General features: G+C 34.4%; 1 long non-coding RNA gene across 1 annotated transcript; it reads left to right on the forward strand.

Moving 5' to 3' along the window:
- The first annotated feature begins 7943 nt into the window (after positions 1 to 7943).
- On the forward strand, positions 7944 to 10047 carry LOC124374703. The gene is made up of 2 exons (XR_006923600.1): positions 7944 to 8175; positions 9650 to 10047. It is a non-coding gene; the product is annotated as an uncharacterized LOC124374703 (long non-coding RNA).
- The last annotated feature ends 7449 nt before the right edge of the window (positions 10048 to 17496 follow it).

Here is a 17496-nt window from a genome sequence, read left to right on the forward strand (position 1 = left end):
ACTTAGGCCTAAGCCTAAATATAACTGTGGGATGATGTTTATATTTTGTAATTAGGTTCAAACAGTAAATTTTTTTGTTAATTTTTTTAATTTTGTGTACTACTGTCCAATAACCCATTGTTATAGTAACGACTTATTATTTTTTATTTTTTTTACCATTATACTGATATATTGAACAAGACCTCAAGTATTTTATGTAGGCCGAAAACAATGTTTCAAGTGGTCTACTTTATTTAAAGAGCACATAAACACTTCTTACCCAAACAGTTTATAAATGTAATTAGTACTACATTCTTTCATAAGCTAAAATGGAGGTATTTTACTGAATAATAAAATACATTGAACATACATTTTTATTTTCAAATGGCATGTTCGTAGGCTATGAACTTAATTATCTAAGTATATAGAACATGACTAATACTTCATATTCCTTACAGTTTTGACTCAGAAAAAAATAAAGTAGGTAAAAAAATGTATCTTTACTTTATAAAAAAAAATAATGGATACAAATTTTATTTTGCATTATTTAACTTTTAACAACAATGGTACGAGGTTCTTCCCAGAAAAAAAATTTATCACAATTTATTGGTTTAGTGATTTATACATATGGGATATTGAAATATAGGCATATTCAGATGAAATTAATTAGACCTGGTGAGTCAACCCGGTGGGGAACAAATAGATCAGAAAAGGTTAAAAGTAGCTGTGCTGTAGCGGTGTTGTCTTTTGAAGTATGAAAAAAAACAAACTATGTTTTCGTCTTTCTCTACTATACTCTGTTTATGGTTCCTGTTTTGTCATAATTGCTGGATGAGAAGGTCTGGCTCAATGTTATTCTTCAAATGTCAGCTTCAAATTCTTCTTCAATCTCTGTAAACGTCATTACAAAAAATATCCTCTTTAGTGAATTGGATGGCATGATTTCTATCAGGATTTTCAGAATCCAACTCTCATCAGGCTCTGAGCATGATGCATATTTGTGAAACAGCTTTAATATATGTTATCAGTCTGTTCCTTAGCTTACTCCTTGGCCCTAGCTTTATGTTTTCACAGTTTGTTAATCTCCTTGAATATTTGACAATACATTAAATGCAGGTACCATTTTTGTTCTATTGTTAATCTAAGTGTATTGCACACTCAATGAAATACTTCTTTATGGTTATGATGTCCTCCTATTCAGGAAATTAAATTCTTTGCAAAATTGCAGAGCTACTCATAAAGAAGTAATTCCTAAAATTAATTAAACATGCAAAGATTTGTAACCTGAAATTTTGGTATGCCGTTCAGTACAACCATTCGTTAAAGTTACTATTTCATGAATTTCATCACACAAGATTTCAAGGATTTTATCTCATCTTTAGGAGTTTTAAGATCATAATGTTTTGGCTTAGTTATTGACTAATAGCTAAGGATTGATATATTAGCTAATTTTTTAGGTATTGACTTCATATTCTACACTAACAACCTTGCATTAGTGTAGAAACAGAAATTCAAAAACTTGATAATGAAAAGGGTATTTAACTTCTAGTACTTTATTTATCTGGATTCTGAGGACAAGACAGCTCCCATAAGGCTAGCAGTGCACCAGTCATGTTTAAATATGCAATCCTCTATTTTTCCTGAACACTTATTGTGCAAAGGGAAAAAGGAGAGAAAAGAGAAGTGAACAAGGATCATATGCCAAGCACACACACACAGTGTTGATGGTGTGTTAAATACTTTTCTATTATACCAAATGGAATGGCAGGAAATTTAGATGCTTTGATTGTCTTCTTTGAATATAAGTGAGCTCTACAAATAAATGATAAAAGATCTATTTATACTCCCCCTATCTTTCCCCATATAGGAAAACATTTCGTTCTTTTGGAATTTATTGAATCATTTGTAATTGCTATCAAATTATTACGTTTCCAATAAAATATTCTATCTGTAGGCAGCTATTAGTCATTATCTAGTACTGTGATAGTCAGAAAGTGATAATTTTCAGATATATTGTAAGTATGAACAAAAGATTCATCTCGTAGGTAAAAATATCACAACTTCCACTCATATCATTTATAAGTAATTAAGTATTATTAAGTAGTTAGTATAATTAAGGACTGTATTTTTGTGGATTCTGGGGTTATTTTGTTCTTTAGCAACAACACTGTTTCTATAATCTACCAAACCTTCTATTGTTTCTATAATATACAAAATCACACCAAACTAACTTCTAATGTTTTTATTCCGAACGAAAACAATCGCATTGATAGTTCATTTAAATAGAATCAATTTGCTGATTATACTGCAACAGTACGGTTGAGCAAATAATTGATTTGTTTTAAATTATTTGTACCGTATGGTGCACAATCACGATTAAAGTAGTTGGTCTCTCTTCTGACCAACAAAGAACTTAATTATCCATATGTGTTATTTATGCTGTGTTTTGCATATAAATAACAGTTGAATGTTTAGTGGTACAATAAAGTGGATTTCATTGGTTTTTGTGTTGTGTATTATATCAATAGATCCTGGTATATGGGGCAGCAGTGAAGGTCTTATAGGCGGTATTCTTGTAGAGTTAATATAGTCACAAGATGTGTGATCTATGATTTGAACCTTGACCTCTCAGATTTGTATGATGTTTTGTTTATGTGTTCTACCCACAAGAAATAGTTAAAATCCAAAATTTCAAATTTTTTGGGCATTTCGTTTTTGAGTTACAGGCATTTAAAAAAGCCAAAAAAATACAGTTTTCAGTCAATTTACGATTATTTAAAAATTGACCTAGTTCCAAAACTATAGCACCTAGAGAGCTAAAATTTGTAGCATTCTCTTCCTCTTGAAATTCCCTTCAATTAGATGTATCACATGACTATGTTACATACATTTACAAATTTTCAAAAATATTCAAAAAACATTTTTTTGAAATTCCTAAACTTCGTTCCCTTGGATTTGATCAGGAAAAATATATGTATTGCTCATTATCATTGACTACATACATGCAAAGTTTCAGGATGGGGTGTAAATGGGTTCATATTTTAAAAACAATTTTTTACCACTGGAATACCTGCCGGTTATGTGCGCGTGAGCTGCTTCTGGGCTACACATACTATTCTCGGGACATATGAAACTGATATGAACCTAAATTATTTAAATAGCATACCTTTTTAAGACTCTGTTTAGTTGAACTTTTTTAAAGTTATTTTGATAACTGCTAAAATCATTCCTTTAAAAATATATTTTTAAAGGGTTTAAAACAAAAATAATAAAAAAAATATATATAATGAAAATGTGTATATGCCTAACACCACTTACCTATTGTTTGTTTGTCTTCTTTTGCTCAAACATGAACCAATTTATTCTGTGACTGAAATACCTAGGTTGTATCTTTTGCAGTTTTTTCTTTATTTAAAAATAACAATATAATAGTTATGTAGGCCACACATTCATGTTATTACTAACTCCTGTATTTTTTAGAATTTTAAATATTTATGTAATGAAAGTATTTACATAGTACACGGTTACACTCTTTATTACTGATATGGAACACTACTTTACATTAATTCTTCTTAATCTTGTGAGATTAAATTTCCATAGCTTTAGAAGAGCTCTTCATTTCTTCAGGTGTCAAAGAATATGTTCTTCCGGATGCTGTCGTTGGGTCCACTGTTTGCAAGAGCGTATTTCCTGGCACATCAAGTATATCTCTTGGCTGTGGATAAAAAAAAGAATGTGCTGAACCTTTTGGGTGCAAAAAATTAATTTTGTAAATGTCATTAGTTTTCTTTTCAATGCACCCAAGCCACCAAGAGTCATCATATGCCACAGTCACAAATCCGCCATGAATTTTTTCCAAATCAGTTGGGGTTATTAGCTTTACGGTTGTCACACATTCAAAGGATCCATCAAAGCTAAAATAGTAAGGCTTGACATTAATTTGATTTTCTGTATGGGGTTAAAACGAATGAAACTTTTGTGTGCCTGTGATTGCTTTTACTTCACTATATCGAGGCAGCAACAATTCTTCGGTCTCTTGGTAGTCCTCTATCGTGGAGTACTGAAAATCAATGCTTCTTATATTTGTCACAGCAAAATCATATAGTTGTTTAGGTGTGAGGATTTGTTGGTCATACGGTCTTTGTAAGCTGGCTTTAGCAGCTAGCCGCTTAACAGTTCCGCCAAGGCCGTCGCATTCACTCTTGCCATGGGATGTTGCGAAGAATTGCCACTCTGCCTCCACATTGAAATCTGCATTGTGTAAACACAAGTTGTAGAAGTTTTTCTTGTTCTTGTACTGTGCAGCGCTGCCGTCAGAAAAGTATGTGAACTTCTTGAGCGTAAAAGGCAATCTTTCTTTTAAGACTTCTAAGAGTTTTTTCTGAAAGACGTAGAAGGCTACTGTATTATGTTCTAAGCATTCTGAGATAAAAACATACTGTAAGTGTTTCAATTTTCCCTCCCATTTGTAATAAATGATAAAAGGGTGCAAGGTTGCTTGGGATGTGGTCCAATGGAAGGATTGTATTTCATCTTGTACAACAAACGAATAATTTTCAGCAAAATCACAATTTACTACCACGTGACCTTCAGTCAAATTTACCTTTATTTCACTGTAGTATTCTTTCTGTTGGTTGGCTATAAATGAATGAGTTTTGAGTTTCATAAGTTTTTTCCAAAAAATCATCAATAAAATCATCCGTACTTTTGACTACAGTTTCCATCAAACACCTATCCACAGTTACCCACCTTTTAAAGGTGACTTCATCAATCATTTCATCATTAAATGTGATAGTCAATAGTTCTTTTAATTTAGTAATACCAGGGCATTCTTTACACACATCCATGTAACAATGCTGAGAAGGTGGATTGTACATAATCTTGGCCAGGCAGGAATGATACGATTTTAGAGTAGTTTCATCATCAAATTTCAAATCTTGCATTTTTGCTCCATTCATCATCAGCTTAATGTTTTGGTGCAAGGTACATACACATTACAGTGTGTGTCCCACTTTTCCCAGCCAAAATGCAGTTTTTTTGGCTTTAAGTCACAAAATTTTGAGAAACCAATTTTGTTTTCTGGGAATTTTTCCTTGAACAACTGGTATATTTCACGCAAATTGGCCAAAACCAATCTTTTTTTTATCTGGAGTTTTCCTTCTTTATTTCTGATTGTTACATAATCTTTTTTCCCTGGCATCAATCTGCTAACTTCATCAGAATTATAAAAATTTTACAGATTCAGCGGTAACTTCACTAAGAGTTCTTCCAGGTTTTGGGTTAGGGGTTGAAAGAATCCCCTTTTCTTGTACCAACTTTTTAGCTGTTCTAGCCATGTAGTTTGTAACTTCAAATTCTTCTTCAATTTTTGACAACTCCAGCTTTTAGGTAAAATAAACAAAATTGGTATTTTTTTCACTTCTTTTATTTGTACTGGCAAATTTTTCTTTAAGCTGTTGCAACATCTCTATTTCTGACTCTTCAATAAGCTCAACAACTTCCTGTTGGCTTGACTCTGGCAATAAGTTCTTTTCTAAGCTAACTTTAATTTTATCCAATTTCTTTTTTGTGTAGCTAGGTACATTAAACTTTTTCTTCTTAAGGGGTGACTCGCCGATTAGTTCCAGTGATTTATTTAAATAATCTAAAGAGGATTGTGGATCAGTAAAAGATTCATCCAAATTTGAAGTTCCAGTAGTTTGCAAAACCTCTTCATCTGTCTTGTAAGATTCATAAATCTTTTTCCGACATGTATCACAAATTTTCATGCCACTAATAATTCCTAAATCTAAAGAACACATCCAGTCTGTTACATTTCGTAGCGATTTTGCACACATTTTCTTATGTTTATCAGTTTTAAAAGGGTTGCAACATTTTGTAGAAATAACTGCCCAGTTCTTTTGAGATGCCATTTTAGTTATAAAAAGTTCTTTTTTTTAAATGCAAGTTAATATTAATATATTTTTTTAACTAGAGAATTTTTAGTTTAAAAAAATGTTTTGCTAAATGTGTTTATTTTGCTGTGTATGTATAATTATTTATAAATATTTGTAGAGGTAAGTACCTGCTTCACATTATTATTTGCAATTTTATTGGCACCAATAAAAAAACACACACCCAAATCACTTGTAACTATATACTGTACACTAAGATAAGTTTTAAAAACAGTATTAATGTACACTTTTATAACTAAGACTGAACAAATAATAATACAAGATTAAAAATGTGCTGAGATGTTTACACAACCAAGACATTCAGGCAACTGGCTTGTCTGGTGCACTGAAAAGCAAGTTGTAACATGGAAAACTACTGACTGACTGGGCACAGCAAATCAAGTTGTGACATGAAAACAACTGACTGGGCACTGCAAAGCAAGTTGTCATTTCAGGTTGCCACATGTTTCTCTATGAATGCATTCTTGGCATGTGGCTGGTTTTATACACAAATTCATAATAATATATATTATTATAAACTATATATATATATATATATATATATATATATATATATATATATATATAAAATTACATGTACAAGCCTATATATTTTTCATTTTTGTACTTGCTATTTATTATATTTTACAATGTTGTTAAAAAGTTTTGTTAAAGGAATTATTTTCAGAACCAAGTTCAATTAAACAGAGTCTTAAAAAGGTATGCTATTTAAATAATTTAGGTTCATATCAGTTTCATATGTCCCGAGAATAGTATGTGTAGCCCAGAAGCAGCTCACGCACACATAACCGGCAGGTATTCCAGTAGGAAAAAATTGTTTTAAATATGAACCCATTTACACCCCATCCTGAAACTTTGCATGTATGTAGTCAATGATAATGGGCAATACATATATTTTTCCTGATCAAATCCAAGGGAACGTATTTTAGGAATTTCAAAAAATGTTTTTTGAATATTTTTGAAAATTTGTAAATGTATGTAACATAGTCATGTGATACATCTAATTGAAGGGAATTTCAAGAGGAAGAGAATGCTACAAATTTTAGCTCTCTAGTTGCTATAGTTTTGGAACTAGGTCATTTTTAAATAATCGTAAATTGACTGAAAACTGTATTTTTTTGGCTTTTTAAATGCCTGTAACTCAAAAACGAAATGCCCAAAAAATTTGAAATTTTGGATTTTAACTATTTCTTGTGGGTAGAACACATAAACAAAACATCATACAAATCTGAGAGGTCAAGGTTCAGACCATTGGTTGATTTGGTATGGAATGACCCATCTATATAAATTATAATTCTTTAGGTCTTTTGATATTTGTAATTCGAAATTTACAGGATTTTGTCTTACAAATGAAAACTTTTAACAGATCTGGTTAGCCATTTTTATAATATTTTAGTTGACTTCATGTGAGAGATAAAGTCTTAAAAATGTTTAGAAATAATCATATGATTGATTAAGGCAAAAAATAACCTAATTAAGTTGTAGATGCCTCACGTCTAATATACTATACAACATGTGAAATCACTCACTAACTCACATATACAAATTCTAACCTACTTCTCAATGGGCTAAAAACTTTAAATTCCCAGCACATAGGTCCCTTTTGTAGTGTAAAACACTAGATAAATCTAAAGCCAGATTTAAAAAATTTTGGGTGAAATCTTTTGTTGGCCGTTACTCAGTAACAAAGCATTTCTGGACATAGAAAGTGCCGGCAACCCTACCTGAATGACCCTGTATTTGTAGCTCTTCATATTTATATGAATTAATTATTTATTAACAAAGCTTAATTAATACAAATCAATTAAACATATGATTACAATAATTAAAATGGACTAGTAATTTTTAAGATAGTAAATGGTTTAAATTGTTCTTAACTGCATACTGTTTCCATTAAAAATGTGTAAACCTATGTTACAGGAAAACACTATATCACAATGTGTACGAGTATGATCTGCCGCTGTTCAACCCTGCACAGTGTCGGTTTGAGTTTGTTCCGGCAGAAAGAGAGTGAACACGCCAACCCATGGAAGGAGAGTTTCAGACATCTCTACCGTGGCGTGCACGTGAGACCAGGCTACCAGAACACACTGCACCAGGGTCGGCGCATTGCGCATTTTGACACAGTACAGGGTGCGCTTGAACACGTTGACAGTTTTCGCTGGCAGTGCGCTCATTTTCCTCCATGCTGGTACCTATCGGGGCGAGTTTCTTGTCATCGATTCCGATGTTTCACTAATTGGTATGTACCGTAACCTCGATACTCAAACACAGTGAATGTAAGCAGTTGCTAAAAAATAGAAAAAAGTATTTCAAAAAGGTATGAAAAAATATAACATTCTACTGTGATGTTATTGGAAAAGAAATAAGTTGGTTTATCAAATTTAGCACAATTTAGAAAAACCTAGAAGGTAGACAATATCACTTGGTGGCCTCCCAACAAGCAGATCCAATAATCACTATACGATTTTCATATATACCTTTCCTCCTTTTAGAGATGAGCGAATTCAAAATTTTCAATTACAAATGTTAAAAAACTGATTCCCGTATTTCGAATCCTATTTTTAATCCTAAGTATGATTTAGCCAAAATTTGATTTCTGCAATTATTAAATCTTCAGAGGAATAGCTATATTTTAAAAACTAAGTCATTAATGTAAAATATTTGAAAAATTTCAAACCACTCCTAGTCATGATAAAAGTTATTAAGATATAAACATAATATACTTTATGTAGGAGGAAATATTTAGACAACTACAATAATTTGAGAAATAAACAAAAATTTAACACTCATCTTTTTGTTTTCCGTTGAGCAGATGACGTTCATGCATAGACGCAGCAGCTTTGCTGTACTGCATGAATATAAACAGAAAATAAGAACGGAAAGCAAAATATTATTGACAAAAGCATGATAATTTGTTAATTATAATATCTATCTATGGTTTTCATACACTAAGTAAACAAACAACCACGATTTTGCGATCAGAATCTAATTTGTGTAATGCCGACCAGCTGTCACATGTGAATAGACGCAGCAGATTTGTGGTGATGTAATTATGTAAATACAGAACTGCAAGCAAAATATGATGTATAAAACTAGAATAATTTTTACAGTCAATGGATTTCTATACAGAAAGTATAACAAAAACCTCATTTTCAGGATCGGTAATAGGTATAATACCGATCAAGTTATTGTCCACGATTATATGCAGCACACTCGCTTCAGTATAAAAATGTAAATAATAAAAAATATTAACTGCAAGCAAAATACTATTTATAAAAGTACTGAAATTCGTTAACTATGCTATCTATTTACAATTTTTCAAACACAAAGGACATAAAAAAACACGTTTAGCGTTCAGTAATTTGTATACTGCTGATAATTAGTGACACAGCGAGTCTATGCAGGTTTGATTATCAAATTCCTTCAATCGATTCTTGAATCCAAATCTTTGTTGAAGATTCAGATGGTTCAAGATCGGCTTCACAAGTGTTGGGATTTTTCAATAGCAATGCACATATTGAATATTCATAGTGAAAAATGTGGGATTATTACAGATTGCCTGTTATAACAGCTCGATCCACATTGTGTCATAATCTTTATAAGGACAGTACTGTTAATATTTCAAGAGCTACAAAACTACCAAGGACGTTTTCAGTTAGTGTTTAAGACAAAGTATGTAAACTTCTTTCTCTTATTTTGTCTTGTTGTTCTAGGAGCTGCACCAGGAAATGTTGCAGAATCAGTTATTCTAGAGAGAGAATCAGAATCCACAGTGATGTTTGTGGAGGGTGCTAAGAACGCTTACGCCGGCCACTTGACGTTAAAGTTCTCGCCAGACGTAGCATCTAATGTTCCACACAACAAACATTACTGTCTAGAAGTTGGCGAGAATTGTAGTCCCACGATTGATCATTGTATCATCCGCAGCTCTTCAGTTGGTGGGTTAATTATGCATGTTATGCAAACTTCTAATTTAAGAACTTTTAGTACTTGACAAAATTAAAATTAGTTTTGTTATTTTGTCAACATGTAATATTTTACATGCATTGGCATCTTAAAAAATCTATCTGCTACTAGATTGACAGTCTTTAATAAACTTTGTTGTATAGAGTGTATGATTACAATTTAAACCATTTTTTTTAACCTCACTGTCTCACGCCATGACAGCTAAACAAATAGCAGGTCAGTGGTGTGTGTGTGCATTAGTTGATCACGCATCTTATCCACAACATTTGTCATTGCTGAATTTAAGTAACCAGTTTGTGCTGAGCTGCAGAGACATAAACATGGCCTGTATTGATTTCCTGCCAAATGTGGATTGAGCAGTGTTATTCGTTTTCTGCAAGCAGAAGGGAATAGGGCAGCAGAAATCCCATCAGAGAATGTGCTGTGTTTATGTAAAAAAACATTATGAGTAATGGTGTTTGTTCGTGAATGGTATTGAGGGTTTAGACTTCCACTGCCATTCAACGGATATCCGTTTTTAATTTTCGTTCCTTTAATGCCAATGAATGTATATTGCCATTAGTTGTAGCATAATAAATAATCGAGTATCGATGCAATTCAAGGTGATGAGTTGCCAAACACAGCACTGGTTTTTTAAAATTGTTCAATGACAACAGAGTAATTTTAGAATGACGTTGCAGTTTTGGTCTTTGCAGAAAAATTAGTTCCACTCACTTCGCCCTTTCTCATTGTATTTGTGCATGGGTTTTTATAATTCATACAAAATATTAGTATATCTCTTAGAAATTTAACTCAATTACTATTCTATATTATACGTAAAGTGTTTTGCATATAAATAACAGTTGAATGTTTAGTGGTACAATAAAGTGGATTTCATTGGTTTTTGTGTTGTGTAGTTAGGAGTGTATATAGGAACAGTAACCATATTATTTTAGCATTTAGGTATTTATAGCCTTATTTATGGGCTATAAATAAGTAAATTACATATTATTTATATAATATGTAATTTACTATTTGTGATTTTATAGACTAGTATACAACTTCAAGAAAATAGAGAAAAATTATGCTGTCTGAAGAGCTGAGGAACTGTTTGGAAGACCCTGGAATGTCTAAGATGTAAGCTCATTATTAGATTTAGACAGTATTGTTGACTTTTCTTCAGGAAGCAGTGAATATTAAAACTCCCCCACAGACTTTGAGAGTGATGAGTAACTCTGGCCCAAATGTCCTCAGCTGCAGCCCCTCAACCTGTCTTCATCTCAACCGATGACTATCATCCCACCTCTGCCTCAGCTGCCTCAGAGTTCGACTCAGAATCTGAGGGATAGGAGGATGTAGGCCGCCCAGCCACCACAGCTCCTTGGATCAGGGTTTACACCAAACCTGAGCCAGACATAGAGATAGAAATTCAGATAAGAAACCTTGGCCTAAGTCACTGTCCCATCGAACACAAGCCACTTGAGTACTTCAAGTTGTTCTAGCTGATGGATTCCTCAGTGTTGTTGCTCAGGAAACTAACATTTATGCCGCAGAACTTATCCAGAAGAAGAGACGGCCAACAAGCTTGATGTTCCACTTCATGCACCATACCATGAGCCTAAAAAAAGGTTTGAAACTCTGAGCAGAATCATCCACTTGATATCTAGAAATGAGCCTTCCAAGGAGAGACCTGACCAAGATCTACGGGAGAAAATTTTCCCATTTCTAAAATTCATTGCAAACGTTGCACTGCATTTGTAAGGCATTTTGTTTCCAATTCAGAACCTTATTATAGACGAGAACATGATACGGATAAAGAATAGATGTAATTTTATTGTGTACATACCAATTAAACGACATTCAAGGTATGGCATTAAGAAGTTTGAAATTGTTAATCCCCAGTTCATGTATGTTGTTTTGTATTTCAGTGTACAACGGGAAGGACGTTTTTAGAACAGGCTGGCCCTTTCACCTAAAAAGGTTTTTGTAGGATATGTTTACGAGAGGAAGATGTCTTAATATCAATTTTTTATGAACAATCTTTACGCTAAGCTCCCTTTAGCCCAAGAGCCTCTGGACAGGACAACTTTTTTGACAGCACCATCATTCAAAACTCAAAAGGCTTGCCAAAATCGTTGACTGATGTCAGATTGAATGTCATGGAGCCTTCTTACTACAGGAAAGGACAGGTCCATGTAGTAGGTTTTGAGTAAAAACCTAGAAGACTGTCTGAAACTCTCGTGGAAAAGAGATTGTAAAACCAATAGTCATCCAAAAATACAACCAAAAACATGGTGGTGGAGGGGGGGGCGTTTGTTGCAAAGACAAGTCTCTCTACCATCTTTCCTGCACTAGGTTAACATCAAGGTATTGAAGAAAATATTCTTGAACTTGTTTTGACACGTGCGTGTTGAATGCCTACGTATTGTACTAGACATGTTGCACAGTGCGAAGGTGTATGCCCTGTCATTGCAAGTAAGTTTATTGAAAGTCTAATAGTTGACTAAGTGCCCCCGCTGCTGTCCCACAAGTCCCTGCTGCGACGGCTGGTCCGGTTTACAGCATTACTCTGATCCCGAAGAAGTCAAGGAGGATATGTGTGATGTATCAGTTGCCTACATAAGTCTTGCTTTCCTCAATTGCAACATAGGTTAGGGCACTCAGGAGGCTTAAGAAGCCGACAGCTGAAATTTCAACAGGCTTGGAATAACGCAGATCATCAGCAAACGGAACAAAACACCGTTCTAGGACTTTCTGTGTGGAAATCCCCGACAACCATTTTGTTGAGCAGTATGTTCTGCCAAACTACCATCCATGGGATTATACCTGAAGGCCTCTAAGGCAGAATCCCATCTGGTAAACACTGACAGCAACCTGGAGTTCCTTGAGCAAAGGATGAAATCAACGTGATTTTATTAGGCGGTAGTGCCCCTCACATCAGTCTTATTGCACAAGCCGCAGGTCATGTATCATAAGTGGCTAGGTGAATCATTGTGATCTGTATGTGGATTAACTTGGATTGACCCTTTTGGAAGTTTGATGTTGGGACTCGAAACCGTTTCTGTTCTGTCTGGTGTTCATGTTGTCAAGCATTATTCTGAAAGTAGAAATTATCCTTGAAAATCAACAAAATATATTTACTAAAGATTTGGACTCCTACCATGTGAAAACTAAATCTTTATAACCTGAAATTCCAGATAAATAAGGTCTGGGTAAACGAAGTTGTGTTGTACTGAAATGAAGTATGCGTTTAGGGTCTTGTTATCAGCAGCCCCTAAACACAAGAACAGCACCAACACCAACACCAACACCAACACCAACACCAACACCAACACACACACACACACACAACACACACACACGCACGCACGCACGCACGCACACACACACACACACACACACACACACAGCGCTGCCCTTGGCACTGTTTTTTTTTATATATAAAAAACACACACCTCTAGAATGGATTGAGTATATATTAAGATAAATGAAAAGGAAAGAGAATTTGTGCATTTCTCTCTGAAATGGCAAATATTCAGTAATTGCTATTTTTAATACATGTGTGATATTTAAAGAAATTATACTTTTGTATAATAATAACACTTAACACATTGTAATATGTCAATGCCAATTAAGAATTCTCTTCTATTCTGTTTAAAAACTGTATAAACTATATTGAAGTATGAAGTTGTTACTAAAAAGCCAGACTTGAACTTTTTACAAAAAATAGTTGTAGATATTAACCCTTATAACGTCAGTATATCTTTTCACTACTTCCAGCAAACGGCACAATATTAAAAAAAAAAAAAAATTAAATGTGTAAAGTTCATTTTTATTTTTTCTTTCTATAATTATGGTAAGTATAAAAAAGTAAAAATTTTAAAATTATAAAGTCACTGTACTCAGGATCGTCAATTTTTACGAGACATGTTATTTATCACTAATAATGAACACGGTACTTTGGGATTATACCGACCACACCCAGACATGAATCGTTATTTGACATTTTGCTTCTACTGATTACTAGATTTAGCGTAGAGCAATATTTCGTCAATATAAAACAGGAATTGTCTTATCGCTAACCCCTCCCCATCCTCAGACAAAGGTCAAAGTCGAGCGGTCTAGTAGATAACGTGATTGCAGAGTCTCGCCGCCCGTTCAGCTGGTGCATCGCTTTGTTGTACTTCCGTGTTTTACCTCTACATTTCTCCAAACACAAAAATTCAATAAAAACAAACATGATCAAACTAAAACTAAACTCTTTATTGAAAAACACTCAAAACTTGTTTTTATTCTTGATCATACTCCGCCACCCAAAATGCGAGTGCCATGCCTTCTCGCTGATGTCAAAGAAAGAAAAACATCCCTCGAGATAGTACCTATCAGTAAAATATCAAATTTCTAGAGGATCTGATCAGAAATATAAATTGAATTGTAATGGAAAGGCAATTATGTACCGCGCAAATCATGTGATGCCGCGTGGCCTGTCGTAATCGGGATTATCGAGAAAGATAAGATTAACAGCGACAACAATACCGATCACAATGCCTGGAAATGCTTGTAAGTTTGTAAATTTTGTAATTAAAGAGTTGTTTTTTCGTTCTATAATGTTTGTTTAGCTATAAATTTATATTTTTTGTGTTTCTTCATACTGGTGTTGTCGGTATAATCCCAAAGTACCTGAACACTAAATAGGTGACACTAAACACTAAAATGACACTAAAAACACTAAATGAATACTAAAACTAAGATATCAATACTTTTAACAAATAAATAAAAAACCATATAAATAGAAAAACACGACGAAGGAAACCGACTCAGCGATGGTTAGACAAGCACTACCAGAAGTCAAACTGCAAACAAAAGCGGCGCGCGCTGTACGGCGTCAGTGCCAGTGTGGCGGGGAGAGTGTCTAGACACCGGTCTATTGTTTCAAACAAACAATGTAACGCGACAAGCTATATTTTGACGCTTGACATATCTCAATAACCCACACACATGGTTGACGCATACCGTTAGTGACATTGATCGGATTTAAAAGGAACTTAAATTTGCTATAGACGCAGTTTTGTGGTCGATGCGCCAGTACCGCGTCTTTGCCGTTTGGAGATAGTTTGTCTATGCGCCGTACGGCGTCTGTGACGTTATAAGGGTTTAAGTTTCCAAAAAAATCTCACTAATTTCGAACAAAATAATAACCACATAAACACATTATTATCTAAATGAGTATTTTACTAATTTGGTTCTGTATTCATTAGAAGAACTTGAAAAAAAGTAGTACAAGCTGGAACTATTATAAATAATGATTTTATTTATTTAGTTATTGATATGTAATATCAGAGGGAAGGAAACCCTCTTCCACCAGTGGAGCTCGAATGGTTCACAGACGGCTCTAAAACAAAAAGCGGCACAGGCGCTGGAATTCTGGGAGTGAGACCATATAGGGAGATGGTTGGTCCCTATGGGTCCGTATCCGACAGTCTTTCAAGCGGATGTCGCAGCTATTATGAAATGTGCTCGTGAGAATCTTCGTCTGCGATATAGGAGCAAGACGATTAATATTTTCACGGACAGTCAGGCAGCGCTGATGGCGCTGGACTCTTGCGTGACCAAATACAAACTGGTTTGGGATTGCTATCAGGCCGTTTCCTCCCTTGCCAGAATCAACAATGTAACCGTTTATTTGGGTTCCTGGTCATGAGGGGATTCTTGGGAACGAAAGAGCTGATGCCCTGGCCATCCAGGGCTCAGCGACAATTATGACGGGCCCTCAACCGTTCTGCTGCGGTGTTCCAAGGGTGTGAATCCTCTAGGGGTTGTCTCGAAATGGATTCGCACGGAGCATGAGAGAAGGTGGAGGTTGCATCCGGGTTTGAGAATGAGTAGAATGGTATTACAGTCACCTTCCTCCAGGGTGGCTTCGGACCTTCTCTCATTAAACAGATCCATGTCTTCTCAGGTTATTGGTCTCATTACGGGACATGGTCACCTGAGGAAGGATTCTTCACATAGTCTGCATCCTTCAGGAGGATCCGCTCTGTAGAAGGTGTAATGATCAGGAGGAGACTGCTGAGCACCTGCTCTTTGATTGCCCCGCAATAGCAAGAGAGCGGTATGCCCATCTTTGGTAGTTTGGACAGGGGTGGTGAATTTTCCCAGGAGGACTTGATAGGTTGTTTTCGGCGGTTTGTGGAACTGCTGAAATTGTAGACTGGTGGGCCTCATGGTGTGTTTCCGGGGTGCGCAAAAAAGCCCTTGAGGCTTAAGTGCATGGCAGTAGGCCGCCCCAAGGGAAAAAAAAAAAGATATGTAATAGCTTTACATTTGTATGACGAAGATTATTAATTGTAAATACTATTCCATACATAAAACTGTTACTCTTATTTATGAAGCATAATTACTTATCAAGTCACTGAAAATAATTTTGGATCTACGAATGGATCTTCATTAATTGGGTTATATATAAATAAAATGGAAAATGAAAAAAAAATATTGGTGTAAGTAAAGAAAACATTCATTCACATTGATGTGAAATGTTTGTATATTATAGTGATTGTAAATATGTTTTTACAAGAATGAGGAAGTAGCTGTTGGTCTACATGGTATAATCTTGTTTGTCCAGTGGGTGCTGCTGTGTGGTGTGACGGGTACTGGTGCATCGCCCACCATCAAACATTGTGACATCAGTGACTGTGAGAATGTGGGCCTGTATGTTAACCGACTACGCTCAGGGAACATATGAGGACAACGAGATATTCACGCAATGCACTTGCTGGCATCTGGGTTAAGAACTATGCCAATCCGATCATGAGGCGCAAACCAACATCCATCATGGTCGCGATGTCGGGGATATTCACATTCGACAATTGGTCTAGTAAAGTTCAACTGTGCTATTGGATGTGCATTTTCTACATTTGAACCCAAGTACTCTCTTTGTATTAAATACATTTACATAATTCTTAGTTATAAAAGCCAAAATGCTCTCACATGTTAAGCATGTATTTTAGGTTCTAAAAAAATCTTTTCCCCAATTTTATTACTGAAGTTAAAAAAAATAAATTATTTGAAAAATTAACTGTAGTGCCTATGAGATAAAATCTGTCCCAATATCTATCTTAGTGTCCAAAATTTATCAATCTTGGAAGGATTCACAAAAGCTCTTTTTTTGCCATTGTTCTTTAAATTTTAATTAGGTTCTAGCCAGAATCAGAAATCTTTTTACTTATAATTGCCAGATTTTGAGTGATGTTAAAACTACAATGTAGACATTAAATATAATACTGATGGTTGTATCCAGAGTTTTTAAATCCGATTCCAATCTTAATTCCAGTAACTGACAATGATTTGTATATTACAAATCATTTACATGTCTCTTAACCCCTTTAAAAAAACTGTCCAAAAAGTTAGACTTATTAGTCAAAAAAGATTTAGGCATATTTGAGGCATTTAGCATTGTTTTACCAATATGGTCTAACTCTGTAAATTACTTATAGCCAGAATGATAATTTTGTTGAGAAATTACTTGTGACATTCTCTTTTATTTCTTAAAAAATGGTACACAATTTTCATACACATATTAATTTTTGATTGTAGGAAATAAGATTAAAATTAAAAG

This window comes from Homalodisca vitripennis, unplaced genomic scaffold (genome assembly GCF_021130785.1).
Source record: "Homalodisca vitripennis isolate AUS2020 unplaced genomic scaffold, UT_GWSS_2.1 ScUCBcl_9680;HRSCAF=18253, whole genome shotgun sequence".
Lineage (NCBI taxonomy): Eukaryota > Metazoa > Arthropoda > Insecta > Hemiptera > Cicadellidae > Homalodisca > Homalodisca vitripennis.